Source organism: Alexandromys fortis, unplaced genomic scaffold, assembly GCF_014885135.2.
Source record: "Alexandromys fortis isolate MF-2015 unplaced genomic scaffold, M_Fortis_MF-2015_v1.1 scaffold_116, whole genome shotgun sequence".
NCBI lineage: Eukaryota > Metazoa > Chordata > Mammalia > Rodentia > Cricetidae > Alexandromys > Alexandromys fortis.
In genome coordinates, this window is record NW_026067998.1 from 4,382,781 (window position 1) to 4,400,608 (window position 17,828).

At 47.4% G+C, this 17,828-nt stretch overlaps 1 protein-coding gene across 6 annotated transcripts in view; it reads left to right on the forward strand.

Annotated features, from left to right (window-relative positions):
- Positions 1 to 17,828, forward strand: part of Nck2 (NCK adaptor protein 2) — a 113,045-nt gene that overhangs the window by 60,092 nt on the left and 35,125 nt on the right. For all 6 annotated transcript variants that reach the window (XM_050160502.1, XM_050160503.1, XM_050160504.1 and 3 more), the window contains exon 2: positions 4,769 to 4,973. The gene's annotated coding sequence lies outside the window, so the exon portion shown is untranslated. The remainder of the gene's footprint in view (positions 1 to 4,768; positions 4,974 to 17,828) is intronic.

Below are 17,828 nucleotides of genomic sequence, written 5' to 3' on the forward strand. Positions count from 1 at the left end.
CACACACACACACACCCTACACCCCACATCCCTGTCCCATCCTCCCCATCCGTTCCATCCGTGTGTCATCTCCCCCTTTCCCTGACTCCCCCCAAAAACGACCTGGAAGTTGGTAACGTGTGAGGTTTTGTCTGGAGCCACGCAGACAGCGGCCCAGGGGAAGCTGCATTTTCTTTGTGGTGGCTCTTCCTCCACGGACACTTGAGTACATGTTAGACTGTGCTCTGTGATTTCCATGGAACTGGAAGGCGATCTTCCAGAAGAGCCTCCTTGCAGTCGTGCCTCAGCAGCGAGGGTCTGGGTGGACAGGGATGTTGGGAGCTGAGACAAAGATGTTTCCAGGAGAGAGAAGACACTGCAGACGCAGGCTCGTGGTTGCCAGGGGTCTGGCATGCAGAAAGAATGTGGGCGCCTCTGCTCTGGCAGTCTTCAGAATACATTAAGACAGCACAGTGTATTACATTTCAATTCAGCTACAATAATTAGAAACCTCCATGTTTAAGTTTTATAACCACCAGCTTTTTAAAAACATCACTTTTTTTTAAAAAAATTAAAATGTATTTTAAATAGAGCTACAGAACTTATTCATGTCTTTGCTGCCATTTCTCACCTGGTGGCACAAATCCCATCTAGACTCCCTGACTGCCAGCTTCCTGCTGTTCTGTGCACTGAGACCACCACACTGTTTTTCTTTCTCCGCCTGGGCTTCTTCACTGAGCACAGCGTCCTCCAGCTTACCCATGTTGTAGCATGTGCTGAGTAGTGTTCTTCAGCGTGCACGTATCTTGTATTTTCTTATCCATTTATCTGTCAGTGGACACTTTATCTTTCATTAGCCTTAGAGTTCTCAAACGCTCTTCTACTACTTCTTAGTAGTGCAGGCTTGAAAGCAAGCCTTTGACACATAGGCCTGATCAGACAGACCGTAGCAGCTTACACTATGACGTAAGGGAGAGTCCCCAGCCGTACTTCCTGTCCTGACGTAGCCCTCGTACCTGGAATACAGTGCTGTGATCCTGAGTCTGGAATGAGAACCTGGATCCTGACCAGCACAGAGCTCTGGCTCTTTCCTTTCTGGGCTGCACAGATGTGTGGCTGGCAGGCTCCACAGGCTCAGCATTTGCTTGGTTAAATTAATACATGCTCGAAAATAGCACTCAGGTGCTCTCCTTGAATAGCAGGGGTAAGGTTTGGGAGGTTTCTGATTTGATTGACTGTACGGTATAGGGAAGCTTGGGTTTATAGGAGACAATAAAATAGTCTTTGTGTGGGGAAAAAAATAATCTTTGGCTTTGCCAGGAAAACCACAGAGAATGCCAGGCATAGTGGTGCACCTACGTCCTTGAACTAGGGAGGCAGAAGCAGGGTCCTGAGTTTGAGGTCAGTCTCGATTGCAGAGTAAACGCAGGACCAATGTGAGCTCTGTGGGGAGGCCGTTTTTTACGAAGGAAAGGAAACAGTGTTGCTGCGTAGAGATAATACCAGCATATAATTTGGTATAAATGGTGCTGTATTTCTCAGTAGGGTTATTCGGGGACATAAAATGCCACTTTGCCAGGGTGGTATGGGTTTCCTGGGGACATCCCGGGTTGATGGAATCACTTGCTACAGTTTACCAGCCCCTGCAGAGAGAGGCTCACTGGCTCCTTGAGATGGTTAAATACCAAAAGCTTGACCTCGTCCATGCTTCAGGCGATTTTGTAATTTTTAACCGTAGATCTCACGTGCCCTTTCACAGCCAGAAAAATATAGTATATGCTTACTTCTTCCTAGAAGGAACCCTAAGCCAAGAGGAAAGCACAGAGCCTTGGCCCCCAGGAAGTCGTAGGTAAGGATAGAGGCAGGGGCTAGGGCAGGGCTAGGAAGGGGTGAACTTGCTAAAGCACCAAATAAATGGGGGTTCCCCATGTCTAGCACTCAGCCAGGCCGGGATCCCTTTCATCAAGATAATCTCTCCCATCTAAGGGGGTCTCTAGGCCTAAACTGCTAATTTCCTAGAAATGTCAGGGGTATGTAAAACACCGGTGATCCTGGATCCATGTGATGCCAAATGTTATATCCTTGTAGAACGGGCACCTTAGCATCATAGCACATATCATTCCAATGAAATACAGTGCCTTAAAAAACAGAGTAGAGATTGTAGCTTATGGGCAAGACCCTCATTCAGATAAATTAGCTATAAGAAGACTTGCGCACAGTGCGTGTTTCTGTGCGTACTTGGTGCGCGGATGGTTTGACAGCCCATTGCTTGTCTCGTGAAAAATGCTGTAAACATTTCTCACATTTGACTAAGGATGGGCCTCTGGCACCTTAGGATGGCTTCTCGGTAGTTTAATCGCCATCCTGGCTACTCCACCATCTCAAGTCATGCCCTGAGCCCTTTTGCTTTTCCTTGCCTGGGGTACTGACAGGCGCTGTGTTTGGACCTGTCCAAACATTAGACACCAAGGGTTTCCAGTTCATAGCTTTGCTTGAGGCCAGTCGTTACGGTGCACCCGGGTCTCTGCTCCTATTAGAGGCATTTCTTTTCCACTCACCTTCAGAAGGAGCAAGGTGTGCAAAGACCAGGTGAACTTCTGTCTGAAAAGCCAATTAAGGATGACCCTCAGTGTCCCTGCTATGATTTGGATCTTAAATGTTCTCCAAAGACCGTGAGTTAAAGGTCTCCTCTACGGCCTATGGTTTCTTTAGGGACTGGGGGAACCCTTAGGAGGCAGGGTCTAGAAAACTGGTTCTCAGCCTGTAGTCGTGACTCCTGGGGGGAGGGGGGGTATCGAATGACCCTTTCACAGAGGTCATTTAAGACCATCAGAAAACACAGGTATTTATGTTATGTTTCATAATAGTAGCAGAATTACAGTTATGAAGTAGCAACAAAAAAATAATTTTATGGCAGGGGGTCACCACAACATGAGAACTGTATTATAGGGTCACAGCATTAGGAGGGCTAACATCCATTGGTCTGTAAGGGAGGTAGGTCCCCTTTCCTGAGTCCTGAAAGGGACATTGGGACCCAGGCCACCTCCTCTCTCTGTCACTTTCTATCCCATGTGAGGTTAGCAGTGTTGCTCTACCTTGTACCCTTCCATCGTGTTCTGCCTTGCCACCAGCCCCGAAACAGCCTGCCACTGACTAAATCCTCTAAAACCCCGAGCCATAATAAACCTTTCCTCCATCAAAGTCAGTTATCCTGGGTATTTTGTTACAGAAATGGAAAGCTGACCTACGTCTCCCCCAAGGGAGTTAACACCCTGTAAAACTGAGGCATCCATGGGTGTCCCAGAAGGTTGTTAGATCCAACTGCGGCACAAATTGTCTTTAGAAAGCCTGGCTTCAGGCAAGCACCTCTTCTCAGTTAAAATTTTAAAAATCCATTCTTCTAGAATAGCTCCTGGAACCTAGAAATACAGAGATGGTTGGCAGGGTCACCGGTCAGTCACATAGTAAGGTCGGTGGTGTCAGCGGTAGGTTAAGGACTCACATCCAGACGGAGAGAAAGGCACCTAGGATTTTCATTGTATTTGCTTATGGTTTTTCCTTATGGTGAATCGCACTGTTAAAACCATCCAGTTCTTGAGCTAGAACTAGAGAATGCAAAGAGAGGGATTCATTTTTAAATCAAAATTTATGAACTCGCCTTGTAACGCTTTATGATGGTTCTGCTTGAATTATCACTTCCTATTCGAGTAAAATAGAATTCAATTTTTCTGTGGTTTTTCTTTTCTTTTTTCAACATTTTTGGGGCTTTATCATCCTAGGGGTGAATTAATAGATCTCCTCCAAGCAAACTGTCAAGACAGGTCCCCTCTGGGTGGGAAGTGTGATTAAAGATGCCAGTGAATTTGCATGGGAATCTGCAGAGCATGCCAGAGTCCCCTTGAAAATGCTAGAGGAAACTAGAAGTGCTTACCCAAGTGTGTGCGCAGTGAATGCTCGGCCAGCTTGAAAGACAGGAGGGCGTGTGGCTGCCTCTAGGGGCCGCTTGCCTTTTAACTACCCCGTACCTTTGAGGTGCTGGCCACAGGTTCCCGGTATGGACAGGGATGCTTTTAGCCTTTGGACTGGGATTCAGTTGGTGACACCTCAGTAAATGGCAATGTAAGAGACTGTCAGTTTCGGACAGAGCCCTGTGTGGTCCCCCGCCCTCTGCATCTGAAAGCCTTCCTTCTGTTTGGGGCAGCATTCTTATAAGAGGTCAGAGTAGAGAAGAGGGCCTAAGATGCCTGGGAGTCTCTCCCCATTGCCATTTCTTCACCAGCTGCTCCGGTGGTCCTGGGTGTGAGCTGGGCCCCTGCAGAGGAGCTTGTGGAGGAGGGAAGGTGACAAAGGAGTCTTCATGTTTGGTGGATATTTCTCAATGTGGAGGAGTTTTCCCCCTGAGCAATCAATTACCAGGTGTTTGGGGATTTTTTTTTTAAATGAGTTTTAGTTTTAATTGTGTGTGTGTGTGTGTGTGTGTGTGTGTGTGTGTGTGTGTTTCTGCATGTGAGAGGAGGTGTCTAAGAAGGCCAGAATAGGGTATTGGGTCCTCTGGAAGCTGCAGTTATAAGCAGCTGTGAGCCTCCAGCATGGGTGCTGGGGACCAAGCTGGTCCTCTTCCAGAGCATAAACACTCTGAGCTGCTGGGCTGTCTCCCCAGCCCTGTCCTGTTTCACCAGTGTCCTCCCCACCTCAACCTTTCTGTTAGTTGAGCTCAAAGAAGCAAGCGCACCTAAAATGTGCTTTTTGGTTCTATAATTTCTAATATAGCCTTTCTCTTTCTCTACAGAGCCCATAGGTCCCTCTCCTACGAGTACCACGCGGGCTTATACTTCTCTGCTGAGGTCCCAGCTGACTCCAGAGCTTAGAGGATCACTGCAGCTTTGTAACCTTCAAGGTGTCCTCAGCAGGAAAACAAAACAAAACAAAACAAAACTCATCTTTTTGAAGAGTGCTACGTTTTGTCAGTCACCTCTTGCAATTGTGTGCCAAAGGTAAGCCTGCAGATTTCTGCATAAACGAGGCAAAAGAAGTTGGCTGTTTTTTTTTTTTTTTTTTTTTTTTTTGCCTTGAATGCTTAATTTGCATAGCAGTTATTTGGCTTTAAATTTTTAAAGGTTTTCTACTTGATGCTTACGAGTGTTTTTGTATGTCTGTGCATACTATGTGTATGCCCTAGGTCCTGTGAAGCTTAAAAGTCGGGGTTAGATCCCCTGAAACTCAGTGTGGGTGTTGGGAACTGAATCCAGGTCCTCTGCAGGAGTAGCAAGTGTTCTTAACCGGTGAGGCATCTCTCCAGCCCCCTGCATCGTAGTTATTAAACTAGTACTACAGCAGTAGGTGATGGCCCTGATTTGTTTAAATGCATTAAATTTAAGCTCTGACGGGACATAGTTCAAAAACTAGGTTGTCACTGTTCTGACTTAGAGCAGGTAGTTTCGAGTGTTTAAGTAGAAGTGTGCAGACCAGTTCACATATTCCCTCCCATGCAATGATGTTCTGGAATGTTCTCTGAATTGAGGTTGCCTGGAAGCGTACAACAGGGAGGAGAGTGGTCTTCAGCCTTGTCAAGTTCAAGTCCAGCCTGGTGCTGAGAGGGTATGTTCACATCAGAAGAGATGCAGATAAACAATAGATTCCTAGGATGGCTTCACGAGTATGTGTGAGCGGTGCGCTCCAGCTGTATCAGAAGGAAGTGCTGGCAGGAATTGGCCCTGTGCCGCCAGGACCACGGAGTCCCCACAGTGATATCGGTGGACAACATGAGGCTGTGTGACAAATATATGAGGGGAAGGGAGGGAGGAAGGGAAAGGATGGAGGGCAGTCCATCTGTGTGTGAGTGTGCTGGGATTGATATATTCTAGACAACCATTCTATACATGACCTGTACCCCCAAACCACAAAAAATATCTTGGCCATGAGTAGCCATTTGAGGCCTTTGTAGTTCATCTGGTGTTCCCTCTGGCTGACAGAAACACCTCGTGAGAAAGGTGTATTGTCGTCTGTAGAGGGTTGCCTCAGAATTGCAGGGCTCGCGCCCACCCATCATCCTTCTCTTCCCATGCAAATCTCTTACTGTTTCTGCTATTTAGATGGTCTAGAGATAGATGGTCTCAAACCTAGGATTTGGTCTGTGGAGTTTGGCATAACGATTTCTGTAAATGTACCTTTATCTGAGTTGGATTTCTCTCTCATTTGGTCTGAGACGACCACTGAAAGACCTTGTGAACATGCTGTTTCTCCTTGATGCTTTTTTAAAACATTTGCCTGGAAATGTGTCGATGGCCTAGCTATGCCTGTTACGGTGTGTGGCATTTAGAATGCCGTAATGTTGATAATGCTGTATTTCGTGAGAGTGCCCTTAATGAAGTGCCCAGTGCTTGTCTACCTTGACGTCTTTATGGTTTCCTGCGGAGGAAGTGGCTCACTGTCCCAGATGTGTTGGCTGTCTGAGGTGGCTTCAGAATTAGGTGCTGGCCTGGAATCCAGAGACAGTGACACTCGGGCCTTGGAACCCCATTCCCAGCCCTCCCCATGGCTGTTAGCACATCACTGCCCACGGAGGGCGCTGTTGAGCTTTGGTTCCCCTCCTGCCTTCACAGGGCCCTCCACTTCCCCTTGACTAGCCCATGGGGGTAGGCAGCATCCTGATCAGAGCAGGTTTGCCCACAAACGAAACTTCTCAAACTCCAGTGGCTCACGGTCTTAAGTAATGGTCACTGAGATAGAGCCTTATTGGATTCAAGTCGTTTGTAAATGTGGTGAGCTGTCAATCCGTTCGTTCGATTTCATGGACATGTAAGTTAGAAATTAGAGCTTTTCAGATCTGGTCACCAGAATGCATGGATGGTTCATCAGGAGCAGACTGGCACTGCCTATGAGGGAGCTTTTAATGATCCTTCGGTGACAGTGACAGACTCAGAGTTTGTACTGAGCGGGGAGAGGACTGTACGGACTCCTGGTTCTGAACCAGCCTGCACACTCGGCCGGTGCAGTATGCTGGCCAGCCAGTGATTTCAAGGGCTATGTTTATTTCATAAGGGATGAGATCTATACAGAAAGCATTTAATTTGGGGGTTTCGAGGTGGAGCGCGTATTAAACGCTGTGAGCATTGGCCACAGTCTAAGCCATTTAGCTATTATTGTTTTTACACTGCCTTTCAGCAGCTGCAAGACCAGATAAAATTCAGTTCCAGACACCTTCCGTGTGTCCTGGCTGGCTAGGGCGAGAGCTTAGGCAGGACCAGCTAGACTACATGGGCCGTATTGCTGTGGGACGATGGTCTGTACCCTATCAACTGCATCTTAATAAAATACAGTTTTATTAAAATTATCTAATAAAATGCTGATTGGCCAGTAGCCGGGCAGGAAGTAGAGGCAGGATGACACGAACAGCAGAATTCTGGGAAGAGGAAAACTCATTCTGCAGTCATGACCCAGCTGCAGAGATAGCAAGATGTGACTGCCTCGCCGCAAAAGGTACCAAGCCACGAGGCTAACACAGACAAGAATTATGGGCTAATATATGTTATGAGTTAATAAGAAGCCTGAGCTAATAGACCAATTAGTTTATAGCTAATGTAGACCTCTGTGTGATTCTTTGGGTCTTAACAGCTTCAGGACCAGGCAGGACAGAAAACCTTGGTCAACACTACCCTGTGTCTATAACCTGTCCGTCAGGAGCAGAGAAGCACTGTCCTCTGGGAAGGCCCAGGGATGTTGCACTGGATCCATTTTGATGGACTGAAAGGACAAGTGGGTAGAGACTAATTGTCTTGCTTGGCACGGGCCAGGCTTGGTGATCTGAGTGGGTATGAGTCCTAGAGACACTGGTGTGTGGGTCCAGAGATACACTTTCTGAAGTGCCAATAGGAAGGAAGCACAATGATTGGAGAGCATCCTCAGTGTGCCAGACTACAGTGCCGTCTAGGAAGAATGGTGACTGGAATATTACTTCTTGGATGCGTTTCCTAGTTACTGGGTACCCGATATGTATACCAGATTACTAGGCCTAAACTGGGCCTGGGCTTAGGGAGCAGTCTGGGGAGAATGGGGTCTTTGATCATTTCCAGGGCTGTGCTTTCCTGCCCCATGGTCTTATCTGGCCTGCCTGCTCTGGAGATGGGGACCATGGAAATGGGATGCTCACGCCCCATTTTCGCACTCAGCTCGTTTTATTCACAGACAATCACTCAGCATTTCACTTGAGAACTGAAATTCCCTGCTGTGGGAGGTGGCTGTCCCTTAGTGGGGTGGATGCCGCGAGACCTTTGTGTGCTATCCTGAGAGGAGAAATACCTTCCACTGGATTTTCCCGACTTGTCAGTGGCGGCTAGGAATATCTTGGGATGTAGATACCAGCCATGCTTCTGTGTCGTCTCATTCCATCCTGCACAGATTCTACAATGCAGGAGAAAATAACACACCGAGCCTGTCGGTGGTCACCCTTGCATTCCTAAGACTACTATCCAGTGATAGGCCATTAAGGAAGGAAAGTTTCACGACTTACATTCACATTATAGTTGATTTATAGAAAGGCAAATTTTTCTAAGGCTGACCATCTGTTTTGTATTACTGCAACAGAATTCTCAAGGCTGGGGGGGGCATATCTATGAAGGAAAGAAGCTTGTTTAGCTCACAGTTGTGGTGCTTCAACTGTGAGGGCCTTCTTGCGGGCAGAGTCTCCAGGCTGTGCATGACGTCACATGCACATGCAAGAGACGGTTTGTCCTTTCTCTCTCCGTTCTCATTAAAGGCCACCAACACTCATTCGTGCATGGATCTGCATCCTGATGCTTCTGTCTAATTCCAGTCATTCCTCTAAGTGTCCTGGGTTAAGTTGCAGTCTCTCTAGTACCTCCTTCTTATATCTCATGGGGCTTTCAGCACACGAACCCTGGAGGAGCCTCAGCCACATCCAAATCATAACAATGTACATAAGAATGTCTTGGATGGGTCTGTTCCTTATTTTTAGCATGGCCCTGCATTTGTTGTTTTGGCGGTTGATACAGTGACTTACTTAGAAAGGCTCTCTTTGTTGATGCTGAAGCTGCCTGATACGTGCTTAGGACTTTAAGACTCCAGCTGCTGCCGCAGGTGCACAGCTGGAAGTGTCTGTGTGGCTGGACGTGACTTGTTGAGTTTCTGCAGAAGCAGAGGAGCCTGTGATAGTCCAGGCCACCGTCTCTGCAGCTTGGACCAGTTTCTTCCTGTCCAAGGTAGTTTGCAGGGCCCAAAGAGGACCATAGCCTTTGATCCTACAGGTTTTATAGGGGGCAGGTCTGTAATAATTGATTAAATAATTGCTCAGCAGGCATTTACAGCTGCGTGCAAAAGAAAAGCCCTACAGCATTGCCTCCTCCATGCCTACCTTAATGGAATGCTTGCAGAACCCTGGTAGGGTTGGCAAGAGGGTTGCCCTTTCTGCTGCGTCTCTGGCCTCTACTGCAGATAGATCTCCTCACGTGCTAGGTGAATAGGTAAGGTGAGCCTGTAAACCAAGGCCTGCTTCCACCTTCTTCCTCTCTTCACAGTTCTGTTAACATTCCTGACAGCCCTGGAGGCGACAGCCTAGTACTTGCTGACCTTGAACCTGGACTTTTGGCTTGTGTGGGTTTCTCAGGAGGTTGGGTGTGTCCTTCCCTGCACCAAAGCCTTTCATTTTTACATCAGCTTCCTTTGATTTGATTTTTTTTTTTTATTCCTGCCCCCATAGGAAAATCTCCAGCTAGTAAATAGGATTTGAAGAATCCTTTTCAGAAACAGGTGAAGGAAAAGAAGGGACAGTGAGAAGGAGTTGGGGGAGAGGCAGGGATCCCAGTGGCAGTTTTGGAACTGGGCCAAGGTAATTTTGCAGGCTGCTTAACCCACAGGCTTTGGTGCTTGGGGTCCTTTAGCCCACTGATTCCGACTTAGTCACACCTGCCGTGACAGGAATTATCCACAGAGACGACAGTGCCTGGTCTTCAGTAGCCACATCCTGTGTGCTAGCATGCCTCTGGTCCCTTCTGCAGGCCAGAGCTTTTCGTGTTGCTTTTTAACCTTTCTGTGTGTATCAGTAGAATGATCATTTTCTCGTGGTTGGAGTAATGATAAGACAAGCTTCCCCAGCCGTCTGTCTTCACTGATGCCCCGAACCAGAGAAACAAAAGTTTGAAAATTCAATCTGTCTATATCCACCTTTCTTTTTTCCTGACAGATTGATAGAAGTTGAGTAACTAATATTCTGGTTTTTGTTCTAAATGAAAATATTCCCCTCTTATCCAAGGCTTCATTTTCTGCAGTTTGTTATCTTTGTCTGCCATTCCCAGAAAAATAAAATTAAGTAGAAAACTACAGAAATCATCCATTCAGTTCTCAAGTTTATGCTCTCTGAGTGGTGCAATGAGTTTTTGCTGGGCTCCAATCAGGATAGAATCATCCTTTTGTCCAGTGTGTCCACGCAGTATACCCTCCCTCAGTAGCCATTTCTGCATGAGACTAACCGTGCATTAACAGGCTTGTGTACAGGACTGGGAACTAGCCATCCACACTTTCAGGCACGTAGAGGACTGTAGGGACGCAGCAGCCTCTCCGCTGCAAATGGTAGTGTTGCTGCTGGTGAGATTCTGAACTCAGGAAGAGCAGACAGATTTGTGGAAAACAAAAGGTCATGTGTGTCAGGGCAGAAGTAAACATTCTCCTGTTGTGTGTGTCAGGGTGGAAGTAAACACACTGCTGTTGTGTGTGTCAGGGCAGAAGTAAACACACTGTTGTGTGTGTCAGGGAGGAAGTAAACATGCTCCTGTTGTGTGTGTAGGGGCGGAAGTAGACACACTCCTGTTGTATGTGTCGGGGTGGGTGATACAGGCTTTTAGCAATGGTTCCTTGACTAGGTAACTAAAAACTGAATTGCTTTGCCAGTGTGAGGAGAGCAGATGGGATCCCCCCACATGCCCTCACCCCAAGAGTACACTCTAGGAGTGAGAGGCACCTGGTGGTCCTTGTAGCCTTGGCAGTGTGGGGTTCCTAAGTACATGCACCTGCCCGTGCCTCTGGTGGATCTCTCTACAGGAGACCAGGGAGCCTGAGTTTTTAGCTTCTTCCTGTCAGGATTAATTTTCCTTTTGATTCTTTTATTATTTTTTTTTCTAAACCACTGCAAATGTTTGTGGGCTCTGAGATTTAAAATGGCTATGAGAACATGAATAAATCAGACTACTGGAGATCGCAATTTAAGGGGAATGACTTTGTGTGCTGTGTGGATAGTTGAGCCAAATATGAAAAGATCTTTTGGATAGAAACAAAGGGGGAGACCCTAGTATTTGCTTTGGTGGAAGGTGGCCGTATCCTCTGCCAGGTCTGTGACCCCGGAGGCCAGCTTTAGCTCCCGAGGTAGTGACATGTCCCCTCCAGGACTTTTGATCACACCTAACGTAACACCATCCTTTGGTAAGCCTTGAGTGTGATTTCCACTGTAGGAAGTAAAGGCGGTTCTCTGAAAGGCTGTGGCCGTGTGCGGACACAGGTCTCTGTAACCTTGTCTGACTGAAGTCCTGTGCAGGCAGCAGGATGCACAAGCCACAGTCAGGAGGAACCTTCGACCTCTGTGGACCTCAAGCCAGAGGGGATTTAGCAGTTTGCATTCCTCCTAAGAATCTAGGCAGTTTGACTCTTCCATGGACACGGGTGGAGGGAGTCTGCAGACTCGGCATTCCGTTTTTCTAATAGCTTGTCTCTTCCACCCTTCGGTCCAGGTTCTGTTTGTAGTCACTCTCTCTGTGGTTGGTGTGTAAGCAGCAGAAGTTACCTTTACCCCACTGATCACACAGAGGAACACTTAAGTCCACATGTGCTGACTTTTCATGTGCAGTCACCCCACCTCACCCCCAGCAGAGGGGACATGTTCTAAGACCTCTAAGGACACCTGGATAGAACTGAACCTCAAAATCCAGATCCCACCCTGTGAAAACAAGGTTTTTCATAAATACCAGTTGGGACCCTTTTGTAGGCCACCACGGAACACTGGAGATGAGAAATGATGCTAACCTTTCTGGGGTCTGGTTGAGATCACTGGAGGCGGATATTGGAAGGATATGGCCTGTTCTCTGCTGCCTGGCCATGTGATTAGGAGTCTCTCCCCTATTCCATATTCTGGCTGTTTTGAAACCACCTTGCACAGGCCCGTCGTGGTCAAGCAAGCAAACCACAGACAAGTGTGGCCAGGTACGAGGGAGGGGTCTGGATGGAACAGTTCTCTGTCTTGATGGCTACAGGAACCCACACACAGTGAGCTGACAAAACTGCTTACATGGGGCCGCCATTATTGTCCTTAGCTAGGTAACATGTAAGTTTTGGAAGAAATGGGTGCTGGGTACAAGTAATTCTGCACAGTCCTGGGGATCTGTACTTACTCCAGAATGGAAGTTTAAGTGGTTGTTTTTAAAAGTTGGGGCTGAGGAGGGGAAGGCCATCTTTTCCCCCTTGTTTCAGGAGCCTGTAGGTTGGAGTCTAAGAATTTCCAGTTTACGTTTCTGTGAATGAGTGGCTCACAGAAAGGTGGAAACAGAACAGGGGTGGGGATGGAACTCATACCATGACTGCAGCAGCACTCTTGTCCCTGCCTTGAGCCCTCGCTGTGCTCGCGGTTATAATCTACAATAATTAATGTTGCTCAAGTAAATTAAATGGAGGCCATGTGTACTGACTACAAGAATACTACAATTCAAGCTCCAATCAGCACCCACATGCGCATGTGCACACATACACACACACACACACACACTCACACACACACGAAATGAATGCAGTGTTTACTATGTTTTGACTGCTAAGTCTAACAAACAAGGCTATAAACAATGGCTTTGCAAGCAAGGGTTTGTAAATTACGTCAGTTACTGCAAATGAGGTACCCAGATCTACCACTATGGGTCAGGAGACACAGGCTGTGGTCTCATCTGTTCTTTTATTGGCTGTCGCATCTTGAGCAGCTCACTGGCTCATACACCTCCAGTCTCCATGTCTGTTGAGTAGCAGGCCTGACACCCCCAGAGGGGCTGCCTGGAGATGAACTCGCCGCACTGTGAGCACCTAGTGAGCTTGACCTAGAATATGTTCTCTGGAGAGCAGCAATAACTCGCTGCTCTTCTTGGCTGCACCTTTGGGAAAGTCACGGCCAGTGAAATGTCATTTTGATAGAAACCTAGCTGAGCGTGACTTCGTATACTCCGTCTCTCTGTGGCTTGGATTTTTCCAAACATGAGTATTATTTAACCAGATGACTAAATGAACTGGTGACTTACCTAGAGACCCTGGCCCTTACCAAGAGTCAAGTGGTCCTGAAGTTCAGAGTGGATGCTCACGCCCATCTGACTGGTGTCCAAGAAGCTTCAGGGAATGCTGACTGACAGAGGAACACTCCCTCTGTTACATGACTACCATACACTAGTAGACCTGTTACATTGCTGCTAACTGAATGCTCAACTTCGCTTGGGTTTTTAACAGACATCGTGTTCCCTCCAGGAGTTCGTCCTGCACACCTTGCTGGACCCGTTAGGTACCTCTTGGGTGTTGTGCCTCATACCTGTTTTAATGATCCCTGTGATTGTAAGAGGTTCAGGATTGTATAGAAGGCCCTTTTGCTGCATCATGCCATGTTTTTCTTTCTTATGGTTGTATGGATCCAGATGAGCTCCGTACACAGTCAGGATGCCTCGCTGTTGGCATTGACCTTGGGCACCTGTCATGTTTCGCCTCTGTCATGATGCCTTTCTGCTTGATATGCTGCTCTGTGGGGGCGGGGCTAGATGCGCAGGACGCTCCCAACATCTAGGTGGGGATCCACCTCAGTTATTCCCCATCCATCGGCCCATAAGATTTCCCCCATCTATTTGTTTACTAGTTGTTTGTGTCCTTGCTTTTAAAAATTGATTCCAGCCTCTATATACACAAGGCCAAACCACGTTGCCTATTTTGCTTGTGTTAGTGCATTCTAAAAGGGTGCCTTAAATTCTCTAGTCCTTAGACTTTCACCACTTCTGTATTCTGAGTCACCTGTGCGCCTGCAGGAAGATGATGGCTTCATTTGTTTACACTGCTGTAGGATACTGAGCTGTATGACGCCACTGCCCATCTGTCTCTTTGGCTGCTGATTGGGCTGGTCCTTGTCTTTCAGCATCCTCATTATTGTGGCTGTGAGCATCATTGTACACATCCCTAGGCCCTCAACACACTGAAGGTGTCTTTTCAGACTGTCGGTGGGCATGCGACCTTGTATGCTCGGTAGGAACATCGTGACTCGCTTTCTAGCAAACCCCACTTATTCCTCAGCAAAGCCTGTGGACTCAGTTTGACACCGCCCCCCCCCCAGCCTTCTCTGGTTTCCCCAGCTAGTGTTAAAGTGGGCTCTAGCTGTGGTTGCAGGCAATGAATGAGTTTGAATGCTGTTTTATGTACGTTCGCCATCTGTGCTGTCTGTCTGCAGTGACTTTGTTTTGCCTGCTTTTTCTCTTGGTCTTTTCCTCTGCGTTGTGGGGCTTTTCATTATTCTCGACGCCAGCCATTTGTCGTTATAGACATTGCTTCCTAGCGGCCATTTGTAAACAAGCATACTCCATCTTTTGATCTCTAAATCCAGAATTCCTACGTGCAAATAACCCATGGCCCCACCAGGTGTGTTCAGCTTGTGGCCTGCTGACGGCTTTGCCCTAGGAGTCCTGTGGGCGTAGCCCAACATTGAGAGGCCTGACAGATGGCTCAGCAGTCAAGGTTTGCAGCTCCCACGTGACTTACAGCTACCTACACATAAATACATTTATAAACAATATTAAATTTTTATTGAGAATCTTTGCAGTTTTTTTTTTAACTTGATTGGACCATTCCAGAATGTGAGCTTCTTGAATGACAGCATTGTATTGTGCTGTCAGAAGGTTGGATGCTCATGCTAGACCCTCTGCTGAGTTGGAATAATCTCTAGTCTTTACCTGATCTGACAGTAGATAACCACTCTGTGGAAGGCAGTGCTTTTTGTGTGTGCTGATAGGTCTCTGACTACTTTTCCTGTTGTTTCATTGTTCCACAGCTCTTCTGTAAACCATAGAATTGGTAAGCATCAATGCAAATGCTATAGGATTTTTGTACCAGAAAGACACTGAGTTTCATTCAGGCTTTGCCTTGGGCATAACATGTGCTTTATTAATCTTTAACCTTTTTTTTTTTTTTCCTAAATCTATACCATGACAATCGCTTGCTGGAGAACCTGGGGAGTGGCCTGTGAGTTGTAGGAGGGATAGAAATGGGGTTAGGGATCTCTGTAAGGCCTGGAGAGTTGAAGCAGAGCTGCAGGGCTTTGCCTTGGAGGAATTGAAAAGTGATTAGCTTCGAGGCACAGTTTCAAGGCCAGCCTGCGTGCTGGGGTTTGTTGTGTGGCTGGGAAGAGAAAGGAGTAGGGGATGGGAGTATGGGCGTCTCAGATCTTTGGTCTGACACCAGGTGAGTGGTTACATGACATTTCATTTACCAAGATGGCAGTCCCTGGACAAACAACTCTGGAGTTTTTGTTGCTTGTTGCATTGGTTTTTCTTTTGTTTGAGTGAGAGAATCAGAATGGAAGGTCATTTTACAGAGCTCCTGACTGACACTTCTCAAAGCAGGGATGTCTGGTTATTGTCACGGTCAGGAGGCACCTAAGCAGCTGAGAAGCCTAATCTAGGGTCCTTGATAGGATGGGAAGACAGAAATAGGACACTGGGGAGAAACTATCAGTATAAAATGTTCGTTTTTATTGAGATAATTATGTCTTCGTAATCCTTTTAAGGATGCAGTGAGGAGATTCATAAACGGATTTTGGGGGTGCCTCACACCTAGTAGGATGGCTGCTGTTGGAAATAAATGCTGGCAATGAGGAGATATTGAACCTTTGTGTCTCATGGCGGGAGAGCCTGTCGCTCTGGAAGCAGAGAGATGGGAATGGAAGCCCCATCACTAGTGGGAAGCTCTCACGGCCTTCTGAAGGATGGAGGACAGTGGAGACACTTGGGTGTGTCTCTGGGGAGAAGCTGGGTGTTCACCTGTCCTAGGTGCTACGTGCCTCTGGCTGCTATTTTAGCTCCCTGTTTTAGCAGTAATAGCTTGGTTATAGTTCTTTGTGAAGTGTGTCGTGGCAGATACTCTGGGTAACTGGAAATCCCTTAGACATAGGCTTGTCATTGGTATTAGCCACAGTGGGAACACGGGGAGAAGGGAGCCGAAGGAGTCCCAAGACTTGTTGGTACCCACTGAACAAGCCCGAGAACCTGAGTTCGGAACCTAGCACCCATGCAGATGCTGGCTTTGGTGATGCACATGTGGTCTCCCTGGAGACTTAAACAGACGCCAGGAGCTCACTAACCAGTCATTGAGCTCCTGGTCCAGTGAGAGATTGCATTTCACACAATTAGCTGGAGAGTAATTGAGAAAAACAACCCGCGTTGACTCCTTGCCCCCACAGACCATACGTGGGAGAGTTAACTACACATACATGAGTGTACATACACATCCATGCATGAGCCACACACAGGAAGCTGAGAAGGAAAAAGAAAAGAAGTGGCAGTCAGGACTCATCAATCACCTTCCCTCAAGAGTCACCTGCTCTGATGGCTTTCAGACCAGGCTGGCTCACAAACCCTGCTGGAGAGAAGTGTCTTAGAAGGGGTCACGCTGGTGACTGTGAAGGAAAAACTATGAAAGCAGGGACCTCATAGGCCATCATCCAACAAAGCCAGAAAACAAACCACAGAAAGAGCCTCTCCACGATATCCCACAGAGGCAAGCTGGCTTCTTCCGCCCCGTACCATCCAGCTTGAGCCCACCCATCAGGAGACTTTGCCTCTCTCTAATAAAATATTAAAAACACAAATCCTGTCCCGAGTCATCCCCAGGAGATCAGGGCCTAGTGTTTCCTCCTAAGTAATTCTGCCTACTCATTTATCAAAAGAAAATTGAATTCGGCTCTTGCTTATGAGCATCCATCTTCCCCCTGGGATTTATTCTTTAGAGTGACAGCAAGATTCGACTTCCAAGTCTCACTAGCAGGCAGTGAGAATAGTACAGAGGGGACCCTCTGGTGGACTTGAACCCAAGGTCCTCTGCTCTCTGACTTGTGGACTTGGGTGAGTTACTGAACACACACACTTGGCATCACTTCTGAATGCATATGTAGATAACATCTATTTCAAAGGGTCCTCGTGAACATTTGCTGCCCTCATCTGTGTGAAGCACCGTGCCTGGGGTCTCAGTTGACTGTCACGCTGCAAGCCTTGACCATGCAAGTGGTGCCAGGTACTCACGCCCCTGCGGCTGTACGTGGAAATGTCTGTTGTGAATGTTCTCTTTTATGTGTAGTGTACTTTCCTGTTCTAGGGAGGTGGTAAGACCTTGACTATTGTCACGGCCTAATTAGCTTAGTAAGAGCTGGAACAGCCACTAGGTCCCATATTGTGTTGGAGGTAGGACTGGAGTGTATTAGCTGTAATTAGTGACCCTGCCGCAGAAAGCCACCAACTGGCCTTTCTGTTCCCCGACAGGAGACCACAGGCCCTGCCAAGTGCTGTCAGATGAGTTGGCATTTGGCAAGTCCATCTACACACAACTTTGGGAGGTTAATCAAGAGTTTTAGTTGCTTCTAAGACCCATTCATGAGTCAGTCACTTTAATGCAAATGGGCTCTTTTCACAGACAGTGCACCGAGGACCAGGAACACTGCAGTAAATGGGGGAGAACAAAAGAAGCTCCCCTTTCCAAAGCAAAGACTCCCCACTGAGGTTGGCTTCCTGTTGCTGTGGGAGCGCATGACCACACTGCAAATGCCCCAAAACAGCACCTCCTCAGAATCC